Source organism: Artibeus jamaicensis, unplaced genomic scaffold (genome assembly GCF_021234435.1).
Source record: "Artibeus jamaicensis isolate MK-2021 breed Jamaican fruit bat unplaced genomic scaffold, CSHL_Jam_final contig_264, whole genome shotgun sequence".
Classification (NCBI taxonomy): Eukaryota; Metazoa; Chordata; class Mammalia; order Chiroptera; family Phyllostomidae; genus Artibeus; species Artibeus jamaicensis.
The window spans coordinates 2,403,695-2,416,479 of record NW_026521576.1 but is presented as its reverse complement, the minus strand read 5'-3'; positions in this window follow the sequence as shown (position 1 = coordinate 2,416,479).

Genomic DNA, 12,785 nt, shown 5'->3' with positions numbered 1-12,785 from the left:
AAACAAACTCATGACTATCAACAAATGAACCTAAAGAAAAGAAAAATAATGAAAATGAAAACTAAGCAAACAACCAGAACAGGAACAGAATCAGAGAAATGAACATCACATGGAGGGACTTTAGTTGTGTGTGGGGGGAGGAATAGTGGGCAAAACGGACAGGGAAGGAGCATAATTTGTACACATAAAATAGACAATGAGAGATCAAAATTGGTACAGAAAACAGAGAACTCAAAGAACTTATATGTATGACTCATGGACATGAACTAAGGGGTGGGGAGGTTGGAATGGTTGGGGGATGTGGAGTGGAGGTGGGACAAAGGGTGAAAATTGGGAGAAGTGTAATAGCATAATCAATAGAATATACTTAAAAAACACGCCTGGGGCACACTCCAGCATGTGCAGGTGTTTACCACAGGCATAGCCTAGAGCTGCCAAGAATGTGGCAAGTGCTTTCTGGACAGTCTCTGCCATCACCAAGTTGTACTCTTAAAACAAGAACCATTGAGTAAACGTATCACAGTTTTTTTTTTATCCATTCATTTATTAATGAACACTTAGGTAGCTTCCAGCATTTAGCTATTCTAAATTGTGCTGCTATGAACATTGGGGTGTATAAGTTCTTTTAAATTGGTGTTTCAGAATTCTTAGGGTACAATCCCAGCGATGGAATTGCCAGATCAAAATACAGTTCCATTTTTAGTTTTTTGAGGAAAGTCCACACTGTTTACCACAGTTGCTGTACCAGTCTGAATTCTCACCCATATTGCACTAGGGTTCCCTTTTCTCCACATCCTTGCCAATACTTGTTGTTTGTTGATTTGTTTATGATAGACATCTTGATGGGTGTGAAGTACTATCTCACTGTGGTTTTAATTTGCATCTCTCTAAGGGCTAGTGGTGTTGAATACCCTTTCATACGTCTATGGGGCCTCAATATGTCATCTTTGGAGAGGTGCAGGGTGGGGACTGACTGGGAGTGGGGGTAGGGGGTGGGTGAGGCAGGGGAGAGCAATGAGGAGGGACATTGGGACAGCTGTAATAAAACAGTGAAATAAATAGATAAAGAGCTGTTACATGCAAGATGATGCAGAAATAATTCTTATTCTACCCTGTCAACCATGGGTCATCCACATGTGTGCCTTGACTATACCCATCCCCTTTTTTCTCTTTTTTCCCCTCTCTCTTTCCCTCTTGTCATTGTCAGTTTGTCCCTTGTTTGCATACCTCTAGTTCTATTTTGCTTGTTAATTTATTTTGTTCATTAGGTTCCTGTTATAGGTGAGATCATATGGTATTTGTCTTTTGCCACCTGGCTTATTTCACTTAGCATAGTACTCTCTAGTTTCATCCATGCTGTTGTGAAAGTAAGAGTTCTTTCTTTCTGCTGCATAGTATTCCTTCCATAATAAACTAAAATGGCAAAAGTAAAACAAACAAACAAAAAACAAGAAACACCACAAATTAAACAGGTATTTCATCCTGATCTTTAGACAAATCCCTGTGGCTTTAGAAAATTCTATCTTGCCCTCTAGCCTCTGAGCTCCTCTTTCATCCTGGGCTCAGCTCCCCTCAAACCTCTTCTCTTCCCCAAGGACCCAAGTGCAGCCCACCCAGCAGATCTGAGTCTTTGGTACTTGCTGCATGGAGTGAGCCTGCCTCCTTGACCTTTCACCTCACTATGAATATGACAAGCCATCACCAACTTCAGCCCACCTGAGTCTTTTTATCAGCTCTCCCAGAGCATGGCTAGCCATAGATTTCCTTTCAATACTGCTTTCTCTAAGCCTTCTCTCTAGGTCACTAAGAGATTATAAGACACTGTTCAGGGGCTCCCCTCCCTCACAAATCCTGGAGAAATCTCACATGGATATTGGCCCAGTAAACTAATGTCTTGCATAGTGCTGACTGCCATGCTCAGCTGTGGAAACACTTTCTCTAATATCTATGTTCTTAGCATCTCTAGCAGGAACGTGTCTGATCTCAGTCCTGTCATCCCATCCTCAATCTCTGTGCAAGGGAAAAATCCAAGCATCATTAGTTCTTTTCTGGGGACATTATTAGTGCTCTTCTTTACTGTGTGGAGGCCCTTGCCTAGCTCCATAGATTATTCTTTGGTCTGGGTGCAGAGAGTGGATGCACCACTGTTGTGTAGATCTGAATGAAAGCCCAACATCTCCCTATAACATACTCTAAATCTCAGCACAGAGCTCACAGGGGCTTCTGGGACAGGGAGATCACTTTGGACTTGCTTCAAAGCAAATTATTTCAGACATAGCAGCCATTTTGCTCTTCCTCAGTTAAGCTTTGCTTAGCATTTATTGTGCACTATGTGCAGAAAGTATATCTCTCTGCCTTGAGTTTTGTTGCTGGAGAACCCCTTCTGTCATTCCATCTTTGCTTTGTGCAAGGCAGGGTGAGTGAGGCACTTTCCTGTCATACAATGAATCAACACATTTTTAATGAAGGGAGACAGATGCTCTGTCAAAAGTCCATCAAGATAAGTATGCCTTCCAGGCCAGGGTCATAGAGCTGTTGTTAAGATTCACTAGTGACTTGGGAATTTCCTCGATAAAAGCTGATGTGTTTCTGACCTGAGGAAGTAGCAGACACTGTGATCCTTAGGGACTCAGGTCATTTAGAGAAAAAAGGAGATCCAGATACCATAGCCATTGCAGCTCATCTTCTGCCAGATTGTTGTAGACTTTTAGCCAGTTAATAACCATGCCTTGGAGCCCATCACTGAGATGAAACATGTTGGTAAAAGCCACTTTTAGTCATAATTAAGTGGGAGGACTTTGAACATCTTATGAGTCAGAGACTAGAAAAGCCAGAGCAGAGCTTGCAGTGTCCTGGTGAGAGTACATGTGCAGACACCTGGCAGAAGAGGAAAGGGTGTTGCCCTGTGGAAAAGGGGAGCCAGCCTGAGTTCCTGAATTTCTCACTATGTGGAAGAGTCATAAGGTGACTTGGTGTCACTAATTTGGCACCCTATTTTGCCAGTCAGGGTTTCCTGATGGACTAGATTACTGATTTTCATGGTATTTAAAGCAAATAAAGATAAAGCAAATGCTCTTTTCACTCCAGATGAAATCTTACAGTGTCCTTATATACAATAGAGCTTCAAGTTAGAGGGACATGGCGGCTGGATCTGCCCTGGACCCATAGAGCAACACTTAAGATACCTAGTCTGTATGTGTGTTGTGTAAGTGTGTCATGTGTGCATATGTGTGTGCACATGTGTATGTGTGGTGAAAATTCTAGAATCAAATTTCATTAACTACTAAGCCTGATAAAAATCTGCTTGGAGTGAGAGCATATCAGATATGGGAGGTCTGCTTTAGAGTCAGCATAACAGAGCATCATGTATAACCAAAGTTACTTCAGGGTGATGCTTTTTTGGGAAAAGGGCAAATTGAAAGTTTTGATAAGCTTTTTCTGCTAGATCCACAAAAGCTCTTTTCTTTCCCCCTATGTTGAACAGATTTTTTCTCTTGAATATCAGTAATTACTGATGTTTTTAGGAGCCATGTTGAAAGAAAAGCATATAGTTTAATGTTATAGGGAACGAAAATCCTTTTTTCCCTACCCTCTAAAGTTCTCCATCTGAGACCCTGCAAATGAGACTGACAAGAGATGGACTGAAGAAAGAACAGAGTTTATGAATGTGTGCATCCTACACATGTGGGGGCACTCAGTGATGATTATCTCAAAAGGGTGGTTAGAACTTGGGCCTATTATACAGCATCTTAACAAACAGCAATGAATTTGCAGAGAAGTCACAAGACGCAGAAAAAGTCTATTAGGCGTTTAGGGGTGGCAAATTTGGGAAGGCAAATATATGGGAGAACTAATGGAAGATAGGGATTGTTTTAATATATTTGTTGTGTCCAGCCCTTCCCTGCTATCTCTGGTAAGAGTCTCTGGTCAATAAAACTCTAAGCATCCTTTAGGCAAATTATGGGAGAGCAGAGAACTTTTTTGGTGTCTGCTGTTTCTCAAATGTCTCCCACCAATAATAACCCTTCTGCCATTGTGGTCTATTTCAGAGTGACATGTTCTGACCTCTGATAAAATCTAAGATTTACATTTAACCTGAAATATGCTCATTTTGTGTAAACTCACAAGCACTGGGACTGTAAGGAGCAGATTCACATCTCACTTCTCATGCTCTTCCTGAGAAGACACGCTCTGAGTGAGACAGGGCAGAGCAGTCCTTCTAGGGTGCTCTGCGCTGCTCTTGGGTTTAGCTAATATGAGTTTTAGTTAAATTCACAAACACAAAATTTACTTATGAGTCTACTATAGGAAACCGTGGCATATCCTGACAACTTTGGGGACTCTATTAAATTAATTTACTATTTTAAAACATGATTGGTCCCCCCAAAAAGGTCTGCTTCACGACACCTGAGTATAAAATGAAATTGTAGAGATTCTAGGGAGACCAGATTTACAGCAGCTTGCAGCCTTTTTTCAAATGTGAATAACATATTGAGGAGAAAGCTCACAAACTGAAAAAATAATTCTTACTCAACACTTCTGAATAAAACATTTGTCCTGGAACTTTTCAAAAGCAGGCTTCAATTTGTGAGCCTTTACACCTTTCTTCTTTATTTGTCACAGGACTTCATAAGGGCTCCTTGGATGCCAGGAAATGACAGTAAATTTACATTCCAACCAGTATCTTAGAAGCTCCAAAAAGAGGCATATAAGAATCTTAGTAGTTGATTATCTCTGCAGCATCTTTAGCTTTTTAATTACCCAGTGTCTGATAAGGAGAATGAATGACAATGTTGATGTTCTCTTTGCATTTCCAAAGCAGATGAGGTATTATTCTGCTAGATTTATTGAAATTATGCCTGACAAGCTCCTCTGTAGGTTTTTCTGAATTGAAGAAAAATGTACCTTTTCCATCTAAGCAGCCATGATGTTATGGGGCCTTAAAAGGACCACTGGTACAAAACATGAACCTACAGTGTTGTATGTGACAGGGGCTTTGTGGCTTCTTTGCAAAGCAGGCCACTGAATTCCATGTCTACCTACAGCTTAATGAATGTATTGTGCTTTGGACCTTTCACACTTAGTTAACCAAACAAAGTCAACCAAAGGAAGGAAGCCTTCTGCTCATTGCACTAATATAAACACCAGCTTGTAGCTCCCCTCTCTGTCTAGGACACTGCCTGGCTTCACATCAGCCCTGCCTGTACATGAGCTTTATTAACATAAATTCTAGAGGTACACAGTGCATGCACTTTCTGTCACTAGATCCATCAGCCTTGGGTTGCTCAGAACAGACTGAAAGCCCCATGACCTGTGGCCTGATGTACGGGTTGAACCAAAAGGGGAAGTGGGTGTTTTCCATCAACAACAGCTGGTTTTTGGCTACATACACCTCTGAATACACACTGAGAAATTGGAGGAATTAATTTGGTTTTAAATATCCGTTTTTATTTCTACCAATTTCAGCACTATATTTCCAGCAGGTACCAAGGCTTTGCCATTTTTTGCCTTGAGAATTTTGGCCTGGAAGAGAAACAGCCTTTGGCAGCCTACTTGGGCATGAGCTTCAGCACAGAGGAGCTAGTGTGTGCAAGTCATTCTGAACAGGTGGGTCTGGTTATCAGCAGAGAGGAAGAGTGGGCCCAGTTATCAGCCTAGAAGAAGAGGAGGCCCTGAAGACTCTTTAGCATCAATAACACTTGTAATTTCTTCTGCATCTCTTGGAAAAGATGAGTCTTAACAATGCTGACACTGTTGTGGAATTAGGGGCTCAGTTATTTAAAAATGGGGTTCCTGGGTCAGCAAAGTTCAATGGACCACAAATATCACACACATAAAAGAGCACCGGAATTTAACCGACTACTGAAATTTTCACAATGCCGATACCAGTGGCAATTAGATATCTTCGAGATTAGAAAGAAGCCCTTTCTTCCCCTGCAGGGACCAAGGAAACTTGCAGAGTTCCCAAGGATCCCATGGGAAAAGTACTGAGGGTGGACCTCATTATTTTGGACCTAGATTTTTGCAAGTGACTTCTGGTACTTGGTGTTAGAATGTAAGCTGATGTAAGTGATAAAAAAAAGAGAATTTATATTGCCTGTCTGGGTTAGACATTGAGAATCAGGACTGCCTCCTTACTTTTTTTAAAGGGGGAGAGAAACGAATGGGGAAAGAGAGAGAAACATGATGTGAGAGAGAAACATTGCTTGGCTGCCTCCCATATTCATCCCAACTGGGGATCAGACCTACAACTTTTAGGCATGTGCCCTAACCTGGAATGGAACCTACAAACTTTTGGTGTATGGGACAATACTCCAACCAACTGAGACACCTGGCCAGAGCTGCCTTACTAATTTTTTTAACAATCACTCTTTCATGAAGTCAGAGAGTTTACTTGAATCTCTTCATTTCTAAAAGTTTTCCACTTTTCTTTAGCATTCAAAATGGCTTCTGTGACTGTTATCAGGTATTTTCTAACTTTAGTTGATTCTCTTTTAAATCAGACTGGTGTTAAATTGCTGTTCCACGAGAAACAAAGTCAAAGAGTTGAGACCCAGGAAGGAGCTTATTTAAAATAACCTAAAGCCTTTCTGATGTTGCAGCAGCCCAGGGTGCTTTGGACTCTGAGGTTGCGTAGCTCAGACCTTTGATTTCACAGAGGAGAACTGGATTCTATAAAGGGTCTTAGCTTAATCTCTCACTCTTTTGATGAGCACTTACATAAAGGTAAGTTGTTAAATTATGAGGTGATTGTTGTGTGACAGAGCTTCTTATTTCTTAACAAGGCAGGGAGAAGGGAAATCAGGACAAGGAAGGACATAGAAGATATGCTGCCTGCAAATGAGGCTAGAAAGACCACTTAAATAGAAGAAAGTAGAGAACACTGTACAGTATCCTCTGTCCTCATCTTGGAACTACCAACACAGTCATTACAATTTGTCAAAGAAAAACCAGAGCCAGATAATATAGTCATAAAAACAAACTTCAGTCAGGAGCTGTTGCAAAGGGGAAAACAGTCCTTAGGATAGTCAAGAAGAGGTATGTGAGTGGATGAAAAAATCACTAAGAGGAAGCATCAGAGGTATTGGGGTTCTGGCTAAACAGACCTGACAGGATTCTAGCTGAAGGCAAGAGGTCAAAGGTTGAGGATAAGAACTTTAATCACATGTCAGTGGCAATCAGAGTTGATGTTTGAGGCTTCTGACTAAACTGACTTAGCGAGATTCGTGCTGCAGCTGGGTGATGCAGACCCAGCAAAGACAGATGCTAAGGTCAATGCTTCTAGGGCTAAGGGGAGACTGACTAAAGCTCCACCAGGAAAGAGTCTGTGTCAATTTATTTTCTGTTAGTAGACTGGACTAAGATTCTTTCACTGACCAAACTAACTCTGGCCCCCCAAATTCTTTTTCAGCCAGGCCTGACTTTTGAACTACTAAATTGCTCTTTGTTTGTCTATTTTAAGCAAAAATCCTGTCAGTTTTACCATAACCCCATCCCTAATATCTGACTGCCCTTGATATCTGACTGGGTTACTCACCCTCCACCCCCCACCCCCAGTTGGTGTCTAGTCACCTGGTCTGTCTTAAGCAAGAATCTTGCCAGGTCAGTTTAGCTAGCACCTCCTCTCCCCTTACCCTTCACATTTCTCTTAGTTATTTTTCTTTTCTTTTAATATTTTTATTGATTATACTATTATAATTTTCCCAATTTTCTCCCTCTATCTCCCCTCTGCACTGCCTGCCTTATCCCTCCATCATTCCCCCACTTTAGTTCATGTCCATGGGTTGTACATATAAATTCTTTGATTCCTCTGTTTTCCATACCATTTTTATCTCTCCCTGTCTACCTTATGCCTATTAAACATGCTTCTTCTTCCCTGTACCTTTTCCCTCCGACTCCTCCCTTCCCTCTTCCCACTGAAATCCCAATTATAGGGATATCAGAGGGAGAAGAACAACAGCAAGAAATTGAAAACTTATTTGAACAAATAATGAAAAAAAAAACCTTCCCCAATCTGGTGACAGAAATAGACTTCCAGGAAGTCTAGGAAGCCCAGAGAGTCCCAAAGAAGTGGGACCCAAAGAGGAACACACTAAGGTACATCATCATTAAGTTACCCAAGATTAAAGATTAAGAGAGAATCTTAAAAGCAGCAAGAGAAAAGGAGAGAGTTACTTACAAAGGAGTGCCCATAAGGCTATCAGCTGATTTCTCAAAAGAGACCTTACAGGCAAGAAGGGGTTGGAAAGAAGTATTCAACATCAGGAAAGGCAAGGACCTACATCCAAGATTTCTCTATCCAGTAAAGCTATCATTTAGAATGGAAGGGCAGATAAAGTGCTTCCCAGATGAGGTCAGGTTAAAGGAGTTCATCATCACCATGCCCTTATTATATGAAATGTTAAAGGGACCTATCTAAGAAAAAGAAGATAAAAATATGAACAGTAAAATGAAAAAAAAACTCATGTCTATCAACAAATGAACTTAAAGAAAAACAGGAGAAACAAAAACTAAGCAAACAATCAGAACAGGAACAGAATCAGAGAAATGGACATCTCTTAGTGATTTTCCCATCCACTGTCCCCACCTGGATCCTTGGCTATAAATCCCCACTTTTGCTTATTGTATTTAGAGTTGAGCTGCATCTCTGCCCTTCACTGCAAAACCCAACTGCAGTGGTTCTTGTAGCCATTATCAAGCAATACTCTCCCTCACTGGCTTCCTAACCATGCTCTAATAATGTCATTAGCTTTTTAAAAAATAGACTGCAGACACTTGCTCTGGTTAATTAGTACAAAATGGGTACACACAAGACCCATCACAGATAATTCAGAATGAATCCAAATCTGGAAATCCAAGCTCTGAACATAGAACCCAGGATGATTCCAGGGGTCTGGGTGCCAATAACAACATCATTTGTTAAGTTTCATTTGAAAGAAATCTATGAGCTACAATGTTATGTCCTTGCATTAGTCTATTCAGGTTTCAAATTTCTTGGAGTCATTCCACAAGGTTAGCTGAGGTCACCTGCCCAATTCTTTTCTAAGTGAGGGAAGAACAACTTAATTTATAGCCCCTCCATACAATGCACATTGGGGAAGTATTCCAAAAGGTACAGGAAAAATGTCTCTGGAAACTGGGTGAGGAGATTTTGTGAATTAAAATAATAATAAGAAGAAATAAATGTCTGTGTAATCTTGAAATCATGATTTCTCAGGAGAACAGTTTAATCTAGAGGTAAGTCAAGGATCCAGGTTGCCAAACACTCAGATAACTGTTTACAATGTAAATGACCTATTTATAACCAATATATTAGAGACTTACACACTACCAGCTTTTGTTAATTTTACTTAATGTTTTACAAATTGGTAAAAACAGAATTATTTGCAGAGCTTTAAAGAGGCAGGCTTGAGCTTGAATTCTAGCTCCATTATATACTTTTCTTTGTGAGTTTGGACATGTTAGTTAGAAACTTGGAGGCTCCATTTCCTCTTAAACATAACATGGGGCAATGCAGCTGCACCCCAAAGTCATAGGGATTAAACACAGTGATGTCCATGCATTACTCAGTACAGTGGCACAGGATAACCAATCAGTATATGTGAACAGTCACTGTTTTATGTCCTGTATAATAACTATTTGTCATTGTTAACCAATAGAGATCTGAGGCTTTAAAACAACTTAAAAGTTTATTCGTGGTATAAAAGGATTCTAACTCAAGAGATACAGATTCAGGTAGCAATAGAAACTGCACCCTGGAAAGAAGAAAGAAAGGCAGGGTTTATAAAGGCAAAAACCACCAAGTGTAACATAACTCTTTCAGTTAAATGAAAGATGCTGGCTCGGTCATCAGGAATTGGTTAGTTCCAATATGCAAATATGAAGTGGGGAACAAACAGTGTAAGGAAGAGGTCAAATCCATATGCCAAGGCAGCTGTGGTTGTTCCAGGGTGTTTAGGGCTCAGCCTTGATCTCGGTATAGCTTCAGGTTAGCAACTTAATAGCAAGGCAAAGAAATTATAGGCTTAATCTACAAAGGGCCACAGTGACTAATCCTGGAAGAAATGATTGCCCAGCTTTGGCCCTATCTGCTGCAACTGATAAGATGCTCAAGGACCAGGAATACTGGATTCAGAGCTCTCACCTACATCTTGAACTCCTGATGGAGCCCAGCTACCAATTTGTTAGAAAGGCTTCTACATTGAGTGGGGCTCCAACCAAAAGAGGGCTCTGGAGGCCCTCCAATGGTTCACCTTGGCCACCCTTTCCCTGGACCCCACCTAATCATTTGAGTTACAGGTCCTGGCCACCTGCCAGTTTGTTGATCAAAGTCTGTGGCCCAGATACCACCACAGCCAGCATGTCCACTAGGCTTTTAGACTCATAGTCTTCTGGAATTAGGTAAAAAGTAGACAGCCTTTGAGGGACACTTATTGGCCTGTCATTGGGTTTTAGTAAATACTGAGCACAAGACCCCGGGTTATACAGTAATCTTAAAACTAAAAAAAACCTAATCATAATGTTAGTCTGAATAAGAGCCTCAAATTACTGGGTGGAGGCAGCTTAAGACTCTTTCATTGTAAGCAAAAATGGTACTCAAAGCAGCAGGAGAGGCCTGGCCTAGCAGGGCTCCTGTGACTCCACAGAAGTTCTTAGGAGTGGCCTTCTGATCCTCAGCATGTGGCCTGAGAAGGTGCTGTCTGCACTGGCCCAAGGGGAGGGAACATGACCTTTCTTCCCACACACAGACCTGGCTAACTGATGGCCCCTTCAAGCTACCTTGTGTTGGACCGGCATGGGCTGAATCTGCCACCCAGCCTGAGAGAGACCTGTCCCTCATCAAGTGTGGGAAGGGGCACTCACTACTGTGGGCAGACTTCATGGGGTACAGATGACTATTCAAGCCTCTCAACAAAGGATCCATACTCTGTTTTCAGGCCACGCCATGCAAGGCCTATAAGACCACCCTTGTTTTGTGTTTGAGTTTCCTGAACACGTGGCATCTGATTATAGCTAAATCATGAAATGTGTAAACAAACTTCAGGGGCTGATAAATAGAGACAATGTAATCCCATTTGGACTCCACATCTTAGGTGAGTGGACTGTGGCCTCAGTTCAACAGTTCCTCCAGAAGTGACTTCATTTGCTCCATGTGTTTGATCAGACTGTCTGTCCCTTCCTCCAATTGTATGCTTTTTATTTTACAGATTTTTCCATTCAGTTGCCATGGGGAGACCTGCATCCCCTTCTACCCTTGTCTAAGGACTCAAGTGGATAGAAGAGTACACAGAGTTAGAGGCTATAGAAACACATTTTAACATCTTTTAAAAGTGTTATGCTAACCAATTTGTAAATATGATGTCTTTTTCTAGCTAAGTTATATAAAAATGTTTTTCTGTAAAAACACTTTTGGTCCTATTACATAGAATCTTTCCAGACAAGGAATCTTAATAAAAATATAAAAATTAATTTTAAAACATAATAAAGCTTTGATTGCTAAATAAGACACACTGAAAACAACACAACACTCTGACACAAAGAAAGGCATAGAGAAAAAAAGACTTTAAACAATCTTTGTTTTTTTCAAAGCTACTCTGAAAGCATTCTCCTTTTCCTAAAAACAAACAAAACAAACACCTCCCCTGCTGCTGAGTCCTTTAGGTCATTTATGTTTGGACTGTTGGCCAAACCAATGATTGTACTTCACCACACAGATTAAGAGATAGCAGAGGATGGCCTAGCTCCTGCCCTTTCCACACACAACACCTCCAAATGTCACCTACACACGTGGGGTAGGTAAACTGACATCAGAGACAAACTACCTCCAGCAGTGCCTCAAAAAGTACAAACAAAATTATTCAGGCTAGACCAAAAAGCCCAGGTGAAGAGGCCTGTTGCTAACGTGACTACCTGATTAATCCATGTCCTACCTGGAGTGCCCTGACATTATGTATTTGCAAAGAAGTGGCCATGTGTATCTGTGGGACTTATTCCTGCATATTTACCTGACTGTCATGATGTCACCTCAGCCCTGGGAGTCATTCACTTCTCCAAGCTCCTAGCCAGCTTAAGCAGGGCCTGAATTCGTGCCTTGGACCAAGGGAAAAGGCTCATAAAAACATTTTTAAAACATTTTTTAATTTATTGCTTTTACAGAGAGGATGGGGGAGAGAGAGAGAAAAATAAATACTGATTTGTTGTTCCACTTATTTATGCATACATTGGTTACTTATTGTATGCATAATACTGGAGATTGAACCCACAACCTTGGTGTATCAAAATAACCAACTAACTTACCTGGCTGGGGATATACAAACATTTTAAAAGTTTTATCATTCTGTAAAGTAGACACAGGTAGTTTAAGAGAGACACCTTTCCTTCTTGGTAAGGGTAAAGACTTATCTTATACTGAGACTTAGTTCTCCAGGCCTAATTCTCCTACTTGGCATGATTTCCATCAAAGCCTTGGTCTTGTTGTCTCAAACCAATTTTCCACTTCTTGCAGTGGCCCCCCAAAGTCTAACATTTTGAGGTTCATGGCAAAATAGCCAATGTTTTTCACTTGGGTCTTAAGAAAATTGAAGAGCAGAGTTAAAAGAGTTCAGCTCTAAGCCAAAATACTGTGTGATTCTCAGGCTTAATCATAGATATTATGAAGGCTTTCTGGGGCAAGCCTCACAGGGGAAGTTGCCCTCCCCGTCTCAGACAAGGCACACAGCTGGTGCACTGCAGATTCTGAAAGAAGTTGTAAAAACTCAGGGACCCCTATGGTCAGCCATGTTGCG